The sequence below is a fragment of the Rhinoderma darwinii genome, chromosome 3 (assembly GCF_050947455.1).
Source record: "Rhinoderma darwinii isolate aRhiDar2 chromosome 3, aRhiDar2.hap1, whole genome shotgun sequence".
Lineage (NCBI taxonomy): Eukaryota > Metazoa > Chordata > Amphibia > Anura > Rhinodermatidae > Rhinoderma > Rhinoderma darwinii.
The window spans coordinates 71,303,374-71,319,046 of NC_134689.1; the positions used below are offsets into that span (position 1 = coordinate 71,303,374).

General features: G+C 42.0%; 1 protein-coding gene across 1 annotated transcript in view; it reads left to right on the forward strand.

The window, feature by feature from the left end:
- Nucleotides 1-15,673, forward strand: part of DOCK2 (dedicator of cytokinesis 2) — a 963,684-nt gene that overhangs the window by 53,667 nt on the left and 894,344 nt on the right. The gene's annotated exons all lie outside the window — the stretch shown is intronic.

The window sequence follows — 15,673 nt, forward strand, 5'->3', positions numbered from 1 at the left end:
ATGTCAATCAGTTAAATAAAGTTGGTGAAAAAAATAAAATAAAAATTACAGTGAAAATCAAATAAAACTACTTTTTTGTGGTTTTATTTAGAAAAAGTGTCAAAACAAATCACACATACACATATATGGTATCCCCGCGATCATAACAACTTGAACAATAAAATTAACACATTAATTAAACCGCTGGATGAACGGCGTCCAAAAAAAACGCTAAAAACAACGGAAAAATTTGCTCTTTTCTCCCATTCCCCCCATAAAAAAATTAAATAAAAATTAATCTATAAGTCCTATGTTCCCCAAAATAGTACTAATGAAAACTACACATTGGCCCGCAAAAATCAAGCCCACATATGGCCACATTGACGGAAAAATAAAAACGTTACGGCTCTTGGAATGCGGCGATGCAAAAACAAGTAATTTTTTTCTAAAAGGCTTTTTATTGTGCAAACGTAGGAAAACATATAAAACCTTTACATATTTGGTATCCCCGTAATCGTGCCGACCCATAGAATAAAGTTAACATGTTATTTACGCTGCACAGTAAACGGCGTAAATTTATAACGTGAAAATCAATGCTGGAATAGCTGCTTATTTTCAATACTCTCCTAAAATAAAGTTAATAAAAGTTAATCAATATATTATAAGCTTCTAAAAATGGTACAATTACAAAATACAACTCGTCCCGCAAAAAACAAGCCCTTATACGGCTATGTCGACGGAATAAAAAAAAGTTACGACTCTTGGAATGCGACCATGAAAAAACAAAAAATAATCCTTGGTCATTAACGTGCAAAATGGCCCGGTCATTAAGGGGTTAAATAAATAACTAACAATCTGTAGGGGGTTAGTGTTTGTGATGGGTGCAGAATTCTGAGCAGGACTCCTTCACAAGAGGCAGCCATTTAAATCCCCAATCTCGATACAAAAAAACATGGTGCTATAAGTGCTGTGTGCTCTATTTACAATCGCTGTCCTAGGAGCGCTGTTTGCTCTTTCACATTGGGGTGGGGGACGGGCAATATGTTGATGATCCCAAGACTATGCTTGCTCTGACCGCTGTTGTGTCACCTCTTCTGCTTTTTTTAAAGACAGTTTGAGGTCTAATGCAACAATGTTGCCCACCATGTTCAAATATGAGGTGCTATATTTCAGACCGAAAACTGTTTCCGATATACAACTTCAAATGAAGAATCCTGCATAATTTTTTTATTTTATGGAGACTTCTCATTAAAAATATGTTTAAACTGCCCATATTTATATTCGGCGATATGAATATATATTATCATCATATTTGGGGTCCTTATGGGACAGATCCTAAATACAGTCAAGTGCCTAAGACCTAATTCTCATCCCTAATAATTAGGGATGAGCGAATCGATTCTGCTCAAATAAAATCTGGTCCTAATTTTCCAAAAGATTGGGATTTGGCGAATTGCAAAACTTTTGGGGTTCATAGTGCACAAATCATGATAAAATGGTGGGCCGGCCGTGAGCACCGACCGTAATTTTACAGATAAAAAAAAGGATCATATGACCTCTGGAGGGCTTCACTATAGTGCCTTGCAGTTCCCAAAATGCCATGCGGTTATCCCTCCCTCTAGAGAAGAGGGATAGAGAAGAGAAAGTGGAGCTCCTCTAAGTTAATATTGTTTTGTAAAACACTTTAGTCGTAAAATGTCATTGACTAGTTAGCCTCACCTAGTAAGGTTTCGGCGAGTATAGGCACATCGCTACTGCTTGGCATCTGTGAGTCGGAAGATTTGTCTTGATGTCGGCTGCCACCCACTGCAGTCCCTCAGGTGGATAGGATCCTTTATTCCCGGGGAAACAAGTCATTCAAGAGAAGGCAGAAAAACTGTGCCGCGTTCTGGTCACGGCAGGTAGGTATTCAAACAGATGTCTTTTTTATTTGGTAGAATTTATTGTAATGCAGTACTACGCTTTTCAGGACCAGACAGGTCCCATCAACAGGTTCATACAATTGCACATGGATAGTGCGTTGTTAAATACCCGGTCTTTTTATGTTAATGTGTTTGTTACTGTGCATAGGGTGAAAACTGACAATCAGCGGTAGGGTCAGCAGCAGCTCATGAATACGCCGGACTCCTTACAGTGCTACCATCGCGCTGCAACGTTTAACCGGTTCAGGACCAGGCTATTTTGAGCTTTCAGGACCAGACATTTTTAGCTATTTTTATCACGCGTTACTTAAACGGCTATAACTTTTTTATTTGTTGGGCTAGCGACGTGATTTTTGTGATGTTTTTTTCTAAGACAATGCAGATTTATTTTTTTATCAGGGGAAATCAGCCATCTTATAGCCACTATTGTCACTAATAGGGCTGTGCTGGTTCTAATAAGACCCAGCAGCAACCTTTCACTTACGGCATGCGGCGATCATGTGACCAGTCACATGATCACCCGGACCACTAGAGCCTCTATTCACATACACAGCGATCATTGAACGCTGTTTGGAAGAGATCAGAGAAGATAGAAGCAGCGAAAGCTGCTTCTATATTCTCCTCACGGACCCGACATTCAGCTGCCTGATCGCTCGGGCAGTCAGCTAAAACCTGTGCGATAAATACACTGTGGCGCAGGTTTTAAGGACCCCGACCGCCCGACGTATATACATAGCTGGCAGTCGGGAACCGGTTAAACTGTAAGTTCCCAAACTGTGTAGCTTTAAACTGAAAGTACATGTGAAATTATGTATATTTGTTATATAAATTATGTTAATTTGCCTTGATAATTTACATTAGTGTCAGTTATAGCGCCCTTTCTAAAGTGTCTTAAATCCTGCGTCACCTTCACCAGTGTAACGAATGGTTTGCTGTCTCCCTGGTGCCAGGGTTCGGCATGTGGTGAAACGGGTGGACAAATTGCTGGGAGGGGCTGGTGATGATCCAGCTGTTGTGGTCCATGTCGGTACCAACGACAGAATAAATGGTAGGTGGAGGAGCCTTAAGAATAATTTTAAAGAACTAGGCTACAAGCTGAAGGGAAGGACCTCCAAGGTTGTATTCTCAGGAATACTGCCTGTGCCATGCGCATCACAGGAAAGACAACGGGAGCTCAGGGAGTTAAATGCCTGGCTTAAGTCTTGGTGTAGAGGAGAATGCTTTGGGTTCCTAGAGCACTGGGCTGACTTTTCATTGGGGTACAAACTGTATTCTGCAGATGTTTTGCACCTAAATGGAAGGGGGTCCGCTGTGCTGGGGGAGAGAATTCTAGCTGGGGTGGAGGAGTGTTTAAACTAGGGCTGAGGAGGGAGGCCAATGTAGAAAATAAAGGGGTAGTTAGGTTAGAGAGGGGTCAGACTATATTGGTGGGGGGAGAAACAGACGGTGGGGAGAGGACTAGGCAACAAGATAAGGAGATCCTTTCGTTACAAAACAGCAGTGAAAATAAAAAGGCCCAAATGTCAAATAATCACATTTCTGATACTGAAAGTGAAACATTTAAAGGCAAGTTAAAGTGTATGTTCACAAATGCCAGAAGTCTAGCAAGCAAAATGGGGGAGCTGGAGGCCTTGATACTGGAAGAAGATATAGATATAGTTGGTGTTGCTGAGACATGGCTGGACTCTTCACATGATTGGGCTGTAAATCTACAGGGTTTTACACTGTTTCGGAAAGACAGGGCAAATAGGAAAGGTGGTGGTGTATGTCTGTATGTGAGAAGCGATATGAAGGTTCAAAATGACCCTGCTTCTTAAAATGCTATGCTTTTTTGAGACGCTACTAGTGGCAGTACCCATGGGGGAATTGAAGGCCATGCAATCTTCCATCCTCAGATTCGTATGGCACTCCGGTAGACACAGAATCCCTAAATATGTTCTGCTATCTAGTAAGTCTACTGGAGGTCTATCTATTCCTGACATTGAAAAGTACTACTGGGCGGTTCAGCTCCGTCACGTCCCATCCTGGGTATCTCTTAGAGCGTACAATAAGTGGACTGAAATTGAGAAACTGTGGATGGCTCCGATTTATCCCAACTCTATGCTGTGAAGTGACCCCATAGTTTAGCCCACATCTACCCTGCTGGTCCCCATGCGATTTCAGAGAGAAGTATGTGAGGTGTGCAAGAAACGCTTCCATTTGGCTTCGGTTTGTCCATGTTGCACACTCCCTCTATTCCAGGGGGAACCTCTTCACAGATGGTCCGCCCTTGGACTGGGGCTGATATTTTCCACCTGGCCGTTATGGTTAACCCCCTCACACTAGATCTACACCCATTTTCTTACTTCCAACAACACCATAATATCCCCTCCTCTGCTTTTTTCCACTAACAACAAATTAGATACTACATGCAACATACTTTTGGATCTGTCCGGGTCACAATGTCTACCAACTTTGAAAAATTATGTTCCACATCACCACAACTAAGGGTCTTATATCCGCAATTTATGCCATGCTGCTCTCTCCAGATAACCCCAATCCACCCATACATAAATACATGACTAAGTGGGAAACAATATTATGCAGATCTATTCCTCTTACACTGTGGCAGATAATTTGGTCGAAGGCAAAACTTCCATTTGCACGACATATAAAGAAAATCAGTATAAAATTCTTATGTTTTGGTAACACACCCCTGCCGTTCTACATAGCTTCAACCCGAACATGCCCTCGGTGTGTTGGCGATGTCAGAGTCAGGTGGGTAACCTGTTTCATATTTTTTGGAGTGTCCCCTTGTGACACCGTTCTGGTTAGAAGTTAAAGGTCTGGCAGATGCAGTGGTGCAACAAGATATTCCCCTGGATCCCCTACACTATTTGCTAAATGTCCCTCCTCGGTTAATAGGGAAACACCTGGCTCGCCTATTTCAGAACTGTCTGATGGCAGCTAAGACCCTGATTGCGTGGAAGTGGAAGCAAATCACACCTCCTACTAACACTGACTTGCTGACTAGAATTAGAGAAATCCGCACTATGTAATTTATGACTGCTTCGCTGACCAATTCTTTAGACCGATTCAAATTTATTTGGGACCCATGGGATATATATTGGATTTCCATGTCATCTGGATAGCTCTTTCACCAGTCGCCTATAGAGTTCTGCCCTGAGCATAACTTATAACCTTCCTTCTCCTCCTACTGTTCTTACCCCTTGTCTTTGTCTTGTCTAGTTCAGTCTCCCAGTTGGGACTTGATTCCTTACCATTTGTTACGCATCTATATACTTGTGTACTTTTGTACAATTGGTACAATCTGATTGTATGATTCGTGTTTTTTTTTCTCTGTTTTTCTTTGTACGATTAATACAACCTGACCTTCTGTTTTATAGTTCGATATAAACTTTGGAAAAAATCTCCAATAAAAACACAGTTGAAACCAAATTAGTAGACTGCGGACCCTCATGTTCCTAGAGGGGATTCGCCCATGCCAAATCCTTACCAGACAATAGGGAGACGATGAACGCAATTTTAGTTTTGTCAGAAGAGAACAAATGGTGCAAGCAATTTGAAGTGGATCTTGCACTGGTTGAGGAAGCCTCGACAGGCTTTGAGATCTCTATCATAGCAGGGTGGAAGTGACATGACTTGCATGACTCGAACAGCAGTCTTGGATTTTCCAGCAGGGTCCATGGCCTGAGCAAACTGTAACATCCAGTTGGTTGTGACCCTCTGGACTACTCCACAGATGAGAGTAGCAGCTGGCAACAGATAACAAACCACAGGCAGGTAGCTCGTAGCAGGATATGGGCAGGCAACAGGTAGCTGAAATACTGGATACAGGCTGGTGCCGGATTACTGGACAAGAGTTGGTGCAGGAATACTGTATACAGGCAAGAACCTCTTTCTTCTACTGAATACAGAAACAAGATTTCTGGATAAAGGCAGGTACCAGAGGCAGGTACCGGATTACTGGATACAGGCAGGAATCGGATTACTGGATACAGGCAGACACCCGATTACTGGATACAGGCAGGTACCGGATTATTGGACACAGGCAGAAACCGTATTACTCGGTACAGGCAGGAACAGGATTAATGGATAGAGGCAGGAACTTGATTACTGGATGCAGGTAGGTATCGGATTATTGGACACAGGCAGGAACCAGATTACTGGACACCAGCTGATTACGGATTACTGTTAACGGACACAGGCTATGGGAAACAGGATACGGGAACCTTCACAGGATTTCACGAGGTTTGTCCAACATTGCTCAGGCACTGGGGCAGACGGCAGGCTCACTTATAAAGCCCGGGGTGTATAGGTATAGGCTGGGGACACTTTTACCGGTGCGCGTGCTGGTCACGTAAGACACAGCAAGAGCATGCGTGAGCACCTTAGGGGTACAGAGCAGGGGAGGAGGCAGGGAGCAGAAAGTGCCGGCGTCCCTGAGAAGGGAGGGGGAGACAGCGGCGAGCACAAACGGACCGATGTCCGCGGCCGCCAGAGCTAGAGAAATGCCAGCATCATTGGCCGCTGGCGTTACAACTAGCAGAGGAGGGCACACATAGGTTTCTTCAATTCGCCACATCACTTGTGCTCATCACTAATGCAGAGCAGGGAAATTCAGGAAGCGTTAGAAAAATTAGGGGTCGCTGCCACTGACGCCAAAGTAAGTTATCTCCACAAACTATTTTTTTTTTAATGCATTTATATTGCAAATATATTTAAAAGGACATTTATGGCATATTCACAGGATATGCCATAAATCTCTAGAACCCCTTTAAATTCACATGTTCTCTTACTAATAAAATATTTTTAGTGAAATAGCCCTTTTAAGTTCAAACTATACCGCATCCTTAATGGGTTAAAGATTATCTCATGAGCACCTAAGATAAAATAAATCTCACAATTTAATAATGAGGCAGAACTGGCCAAATGGTTAACATCCTTACATAAATCGTTGTTCAAGATCGATTCCACGCAAGATGTTATCCACTACATTAGGAAATATCACGAGAACCCCTTAATGACCAGGCCTGAAAACACCTTATAGCAACCCTCCGATCTGGGACAACATTTTAAATGTAATGGTGTATACGGAGTAATATTACCTGGTGACCTCCAGTCGCCCCCCTATGCTGTGGATCCACTGCTTTAGGGTCTCTTTTGTGCTGTTTCAAAATGGCTTCACTGCTTCTTAGACTACGAGTCTGAGACACTTCCATTAAGTAGACCACAGGCCGTGGGCTGTTACACAAAGTTGGGTCCCCATTCTCCACCACCGACCTGCCGCGCCATAACGATTGCTAACACTACCTTTTTGTGCAAGCATTAACAAATGGATGTTACGATTCCCCTTGTCAAAGGGCTGTGTAGCTACAAACTGACAAGTTTTCAACCATCGCTAACATTATCACACTGTGCAGAGACACATCCTCCTGACAAGGGGAATGGTAACACCCATTTGTCTATCAGCACTGGACTGCACAAAGACTTTTGGAGAAATACAAGAATTTCCTATAATAAACAAGTCAGGAGAGGTAATAGACTCTCTATAAATTGAGTGACTCACAGGTGACTTCTCAGATTCTAGTAGTTTTTTTCCCTCTTCTCTTCTCCATCCTCATGACGACTTCTCCCGGCCATGACCCATTTCTGCAGAATTTGCCACTCAGATGTCTTTGGCTCCTCACTTTTTCAACCTTCCACACCTATAAACGCAGATATAATTCTAATGGTGCCACACACTGTGCCCCTTAATATAATAGCACCATACACTGTGCCCCTGAATATAATTTCTCAAACACTGTCAAGTAAAGCACCACATATACAGTGCCCCCTGTAGATAGCGCTACACACAGCCCCTGCAGATAGCACCACACACAGCCTCTGTATATAGCATCACACACACCCCTATAGATAGTGCCACATCCTCCCATCGATAGCACCACACACACCACTGTAGATAGTGTAATACATCCCCCCACAGATAGCACCACACACAGGCCCTCTAGATAGTATCACACACACTCCCCCTGTAGATAGCAACTCACACCCCTCACTGTAGAAAGTGCCAAACACACACCCCTGTAGATAGTATCACACACAGCTATAGAAGTGCCACACAGCCCCCCTTTAGATAGTGCCACACAGACCCCCTGTAGATAGCGCCACACAGCTCCCTGTAGATAGTGCCCCACACACCCCTCTGTAGATAGCATCACACACAGCCCCTGTGGAGATAGTGCCAAATAGCCCCCTGTAAATAGTGCCACACATCCCCCTATAGATAGCGTCACACAGCCCCCTGTAGATAGTGCCACACAGCCTCTTGTAGATAGTGCCACATACACCACCTTGTAGATAGAGCCAAACAGGAGGGGAAGGGAACCAACGGTTCTTTTGCCTTTTGCCAGCAATGTCAATTGTACAGGGCCTTCAGTTTTGTTGCATTTTTTTCCGTGGTTCACTGCAAAAATGTGACAAAACTGAGACATAGTCTTTGCGTGGCCATAGCCCCCCTGGGAGCCTCGTGCCCCGGGCAGCCACCCATAATGGAGCTTTGGGGATCCGCCACTGACTCCCACTGTTCTTGGATTGACCAGAGCTGCTAACGTAATCCAGAGCTGTTCTCATGAACAGAGGGAGTGTGTTAGATTCAGTCTGAGAAGTTCTGTGGCTATTTTGAGACCGCACAGAGATCCACGACAGAGGAGCACAACTGTAGGGCACCAGGTAATATTACTCCATATACCACATTACATTTATGATTTTGTCCTGAGAACAGACGGTCGCTTTAATGACCAGCTAAATTTTTTCGTTTTTGCATCTCTGTCTTTCAGCAGCCATAACTTTTTTATTTTTTCCATTGACGTGGCTATATGAGGCCTTTTTTTATGCAGGAGAAATTTTATTTTAAGTTTTGCATGGTTTAGGGAAAGAAAATATGTACTGTGTAAGTTACATAATTTATTTTTGTGATGTGAATATAAAAAAAAGTGATTTTCTGCATTTTTCTTGTTTATTTTTTATCTTGTTCATGTTTCACGCTAAATAACCTGTTAAATTAATTCTTTGGGTTATTACGGTCATGTAGATATCTAATATGTGGAGGTTTTTTGTTTTTGTATAACGTATGATATTTTATGCAAAATAATGACTTATTTTTTTACCTTTTTTATTTTTTTGTTCCATTTTTTTAGTCCCATGAAGAGATAACTTTTTTATAATTTTATTTTTTACTTATAATGTATTAGCACACTCCTGGATGCTAATACATTATACTATGTCACTATGACACAGGCTGCTGTTGGGCCATCACATGGTGTGCCCTATCAGCAGGCTTACTGAGCAGACATCCCTGCAGTACTTTCTAGGACCCGAGGGCTGACTGCAGAGGGTTTCCCCAGTCTCTGTTCGTCTCACCGGGTTCCCAGTGATGTGTTCAAAGTCCCCTTTGATCATGCTGCAGTCACAGACCGTTGCGATCAAGGGGTTAAACAGCTGGGTTCAGAATTTTTTCCAATCCCAGCTGTACTCAGAAGGCTCCTCTATGTTCAGGAGCTGTTAGTAACAGCTCCTGCTTAGAGAATGAGCGCTTACAGGAGCGCTTAAATGCTTTTTCAACAGCAACCCAAAATGGAGGGGTCCTGCACCGTCTGCCTTCAAAAGACAGTGGGCAATTGGGAAGGTGTTGAAGAAAAGTGTAACATACAGCACATTTGTGTTAGTTGATAACTTCTCCGGATTCGCTGGCACATTCTTGGCCTGCTCTGCTCCTCTGCGTCACCACTTGCAACTGGGTCACTGACAGATACCTCCTTTCCTTATCACAGTCATGCGCCAAACAACGTTATACATTTTTCATTTTTTAACTTCAAGGGATATTTTTTAAACAGTCAGTTCTCCAACAAGTCAGATCAGGGACTGTATTGCTAATACACCATTAGCATTCTATCTCTTCCTGTATAGAAAAGTAACAAAGAGTTGGCACTCCTCACTTGCAGAACCATTATATGCTTTTACTGCTGTTGTCAACATAAGAGAAAAAGTAAAAACATATACAGATGTCGCCATCTTTATCTTGACTCTTAACTCCTTCCCGCTTTGGCCACTTTCTGACAGAGCCTCATTTTTAAAATTTGACATGTTTCACTTTATGTGGTAATAACTTCAGAATGCTTTTACCTATCCAAGCGATTCTGAGATTGTTTTCTCGTGACACATTGGACTTTATGTTACTTTGCTCGATACGTTCAGTATTTAATTGTGAAAAACACAAATGTAGTGAAAAATTGCAAAAATTAGCATTTTTCTCAATTTAAATGTATCTGCTTGTTAAACAGGCAGTTATATATTTGGGGCTTTATTTTTATTAGAATATATTTTAGGCCCCATGTCAGGATTGAAGGGCTCTTGAGGGGCCAAAACAGTGGAAATCCCCAAAAAGTGACCCCATTTGGGAAACTACACACCTCAAGGAAATTATCTAGGGGTATAGTGAGCATTTTGACCGCACATGTTTTTTGCAGAGATTATTGGAATTAGGCCGTGAAAATGACAATCTACATTTTTTCAAAGAAAATGTAGGTTTAGCTAATTTTTCTAATTTCCTCAAATACTAAAGGAGAAAAAGCACCGCAAAATTTCTAAAGAAATTTCTCCAGAGTAAAACAATATCCTATATGTGGTGATAAATTGCTGTTTGGACACACAGCAGGGCTTAGAAGGGAAAGAGTCCAAATTTAGCAGGAATGGTTTGCGGAGGCCATGTCACATTTACAAAGCTCCTGGGGGGACAAAACAGTGGAAACTCCCCACAAGTGACCCCATTTTGGAAACTACACCCATAGAGGAAATTTTCTAGGGGTATAGTGAGCGTTTTGACCCCACAGGTTTTTTGCAGAAATTATTGGAAGTAGGCCCTGAAAATGAAAATCAACATTTTCTCATAGAAAATGTAGGTTTAGCAAATTTTTTCTCATTTCCACAAGGACTGAAGGAGAAAAAGCACTGCAAAATTTGTAAAGCAATTTCTCCCGAGTAAAACAATACCCCACATGTGGTCATAAATGGCTGTTTGGAAACACGGCAGGGCTTAGAAGGTAAAGAGCGCATTTTGGCTTTTGGAGATCACATTTAGCAGGAATGGTTTGCGGAGGCCATATCACATTTGCAAATCACCTGAGGGGACAAAACAATGAAAACACCCAAAAAGTGAGTCCATTTAGGAAACTACACCCCTTGAGGAATTCATCTAGGGGTGTAGTGAGCATTTTGACCCCACAGTTGTTTCATAGAATTTATTAGAATTGGGCAGTGAAAATAAAAACAATCCTTTTTCTTCAATAAGACGTAGCTTTAGCTCAACATTTTTCATTTTCTCAACAAATAAAGGGAAAAAAGAACACAACATTTGTAAAGCAATTTCTCCAGAGTGCGGCAATATCCCATATGTGCTCATAAACTGCTGTATGGGCACACGGCAGGGCTCAGAAGGGAAGGAGCGGCATTTGCTTTTGGAGTGCAGATTTTGCTGGATTGGTTTCTGGGCACCTGTGGGAACAAAACAGTGGAAACCCCCCAGAAGTGACCACATTTTGGAAACTACACCCCTCAATGCATTCACCTTTGGGTGTAGTGAGCATGTTAACCCCGCAAGTGTTTTGTAGAAATTTGCACTCGATGTTGCAGAGTGAAAATGGGATTTTTTTTCCATAGATATGCCAATATGTGGTGCTCAGCTTGTGCCTCCATAACAAGACAGCTCTCTAATTTTAGAAACACCCTACATGTGCCCCTAATCTTTTGTCTGGACATTTGACAGGGCTCAGGAGTGAGAGAGAACCATGTAAAATTTAGGTCTAATTTGGCAATTTACAAAGTATTTGTTTACAATTGCAGGGCTCAGATGTGAAATAATAAAAAGAAAATGGCCCCATTTTGGAAACAACACCCCGCAAGGCATTTATTAAGGGGTGTAGTGAGCATTTTCACCCCACAGGTCTTTTCCACAAATGAATGCGCTGCGGATGGTGCAAATTAAACATTTCTATTTTTCCCTAGATATGCCATTTCAGTGGCAAATATGTCGTGCCCACCTTGTGCCACTGGAGACATGCATCCCAAAAATTGTGAAATGGTTCTCCTGGGTATGGCGATGCCATATATGTGAAAGTAAACTGCTGTTTGGGCACGCTGTGGGGTTCAGAGTGGAGGGAGCGCCATTTGACTTTGGGAGGGCGGATTTTGCTTGGTAGTAGTTTAGTTTGAATATTGCTGGTGTTTCCGTTTATAATGTGGTGGCATATGTAAGCTTGGCAGAGTATATCAGGGGCATAGTCAGGTGGTATAATAATGGGGTATAAAAACAATAAAATAATCCATAGATGTGTGTTACGCTGTGGAGCAAGCCTTTCTGCACACGCCAGTGTCGCACTGATAAATTATGTCCTTTCTTATGCCCCTTTTGGTCCACACTCCGCACCTTTGCAGTTTGAGGAATTTTGCTAGGAAAGTGTTGTCCTCATATAATACGGGCACTGTCGCTTCCAGTGGATATGTTTGGGCCCTACCCTTCCTGTTTTTTTGCGGGACGAGCTGTAGTTATTATTTGTACCATTTTGGGATACATGCGACTTTTTGATCACTTTTTATCCTATTTTTTGGGAGGCCAGGTAACCAAAAAACCGCAATTCTGGCATCATTTTTCTATTTTTTTTTATACAGCGTTCATCATGCGTTATAAATTACATATTAACTTTATTCTGTGGGTCAGTCCGATTCCGGCGATACCTAATTTATATAAATTTTTTTTGTTTTACACCGTTTTGCACAAGAAAATATATTTTGTAAAAAGAATGTATTTTTTCTGCCACCAAGTTGTGAGAACCATAACTTTTAAACTTTTTTTCGACGGAGCTGTATGAGGGCTTGTTTTTTGTGAAACCAAGTTTTTATATGTACCATTTTTGGATACGTTAGACTTTTTTATCACTTTTTATTCCAATATTTGTAGTGCAAAGTGACCAAAAAACAGAAATTCTGGTTTCGTTTTTTACAGATTTTTTTAAAATATTTTTATAGCTCAGGCCGTTACGGTCGTGGCGATAACAAATACTGGTTTATTATTTTCTTCAATAATAAAGGATTTGATAAGGGAACAGGGCGATTGTGTTTTATTTTATTACTTGAAACTTTTATTATGTTTTCAAACTCTTATTTTTTTTTTACACTTTTTTACACTTTTTTCAAGTCCAACTAGGGGACTTGAAGGTCCAACTGTCTGATTTTTTTTCTGATACATTGCACTACCTACGTAGTGCAATGTATTAGATCTGTCAGTTATTCACTGACAGCAAGCCGATTAGCAGCTTCCGTAATGGCAGAGCAGGAGGCCATTGTGTCTCCTTTTGCCATAACAGCAGTCGACAGCCCTGATGGCATGTCAGGGCTGGCGATCTGCTAGCAACCGCTAAGATGCAGCAATCGCTTTCGATCGCTGCATCTAAGGGGTTAACCCCAGGGATCAGAGCTAGCTCCAGTTCCTGCCATTACAGCTGGATGTCAGCTGTAACATACCCGCCGGGCGGGTCCTGAACAGCTTCCGTGCTAGGCAGACCGAGAGGCCAGTACTAGGCCTCCGGTTGCCATTGCAGCCACCGGAACCCAGGCAATTTCATTTCCGGGGTTCCGATGAGCTGCAAGCACCTTAAATGCAGCGATCACGTATGAGCGTTGCATTTAAGGGGTTAATTGCGTGGATCGGAGCTAATTTCAGTCGCCGCCATTACAGCCAAATGTCAGCTATAAGTTCCCGCTGACATGCGGCGATGATGGCACTTGCTCAGTTTCTGAGCCGGTGCTATGCATTTGGCATATGTATACGGCAAAATGCGGGAAGCTCTAGCTTTCCATGATGTATTCATATGGCAAATGTCGGGAAGGGGTTATCAAGAAACTTTAACTTGCTTTTTTATTGACTTTTCAATGGCTTTTAATGTGCAGCAAGTTATCAGAGTCAAAATAAACTTGAATACATCTGTATTTTTTCTACAATAATAAGCTGTTTTCTTAGCAGTGATTTTCCTTTTTTATCGTTTATTACTCAATTACAAGTAGTATCTTAGTCTAACCCTTTATTGTACATGCTAGTAAAGCTATGTAATGTCATGGTGGCAGCAACATGTATGGGTAGAGAGAGGGATAACTGCATTGCATTTCAGGAAACCCTACCCTAGGTCAAGTGATCCTTTTCTAATCTGTAAAATGGCGGGCGAACACCATTTTGCAGTTATTCACGCACCGCCAACCCCAAAAGTTTTGGAATCTGCCAAATCCAAATCTTTTGGTAAATTCAGACCAAATTCAATTCATGAAGAATCGATTCACTCCTCCCTAATTATGACAAACACATATGTACCTTGATACACAGGCTTCAGAAAATGTGATCACCTTCTGCTTTATAAGATGGGTTGTAATGTTTACCTACTGTAGTGTATGACACAGGTTATCAGGCCCATACTTCAGGATGCTGCTTTACTCTCCAGCTAGGCAATACACTGACTGACCACATCCAGCACTCTGGGTCAAGTCACATAACATTGCAACAATATGCAGCCAGCAATTTAATACATTAATGTCCCAGATATACTACAACTCCTCCTTTCCTTGAAGAAAAGTATAATTAACATGAACAATTTCTCAATAGCAATAACAGGTTGTACATGTGAAATAAATTGTACAATGAAACAAACAACATGTTAGATTTGAAACTCTTGTCCATACACATAGTCCTTAAGGTATGCAGGTGGCTTTGTTGCTCGCTTGACTCTTGGTGGTTCTGATGTGGATGTTTGTGGAGTGGTGTCAGAGGTATCAGGAGTACCACTGCTACTTTTGGCTGGTTCACAATCACCCATCACTTGGCTTTCTGGCTCAACAAATTTCTTAACAAAAGATGAATTCCGAACTATTGTGCTGCCATCCGAATCCTCCAGATCCACCTGAGTACCTCTTTTTTGCTTTAAATGTAAGGCTCAGGCTCAAAAGATGGAGACCGTTTGTTAAACCGGTTTGTTTGAAGCAATACTTTATCTCCTTGTTTGAGGTCACTAGTTTGACAATGGCATCGGTGGATCACATACTGTTGACCACGGATCTTTCTTTCCTCATCAACCTCCCTAAAACTCCCAAGACCAGTGGGAGCTGGAACCAAAATATCTGGTAATTTTGTCCTGAATTTGCATCCACAAAGAAGGTCAGCAGGACTGACCCCTGTAGTAGTATGTGGAGTTGTACGATAAGCCAAACGAAAACGCCACAGTTCTTTTTTCCAGTCTCTGCCCTCCAAATGAGCAATTCGTAAAGTTTTTAACAGGGTCCGGTTCTGGCGTTCCACTTCTCCATTAGCTTGTGGCCAATATGGGGTTTTACGACGATGTACAATGGCATTTAAATTTAGATAATCCTGAAATTCTTCGGAAGTAAAATGTGAGCTATTATCACTTGCAATCAGCTTAGGCAAACCATGAGAAGCAAAGATATGTTCCAACCCATCAATTACAGTTGACAAAGTTGCTTTAGTGAGAATTATTACCTCTTGCCAACGTGAATAATAATCCACAACTACTAAAAGGTGGTGTCCAGATGGGATATAACATAGATCAATAGCCAGCTCTTCCCATGGGCCGTTAGGTAAAACTGTATGTGTGACATGAGGAGGAGACCATACGTTCCACATCCTTATCAATTCCTGGCCACCAAACTTTCTCACA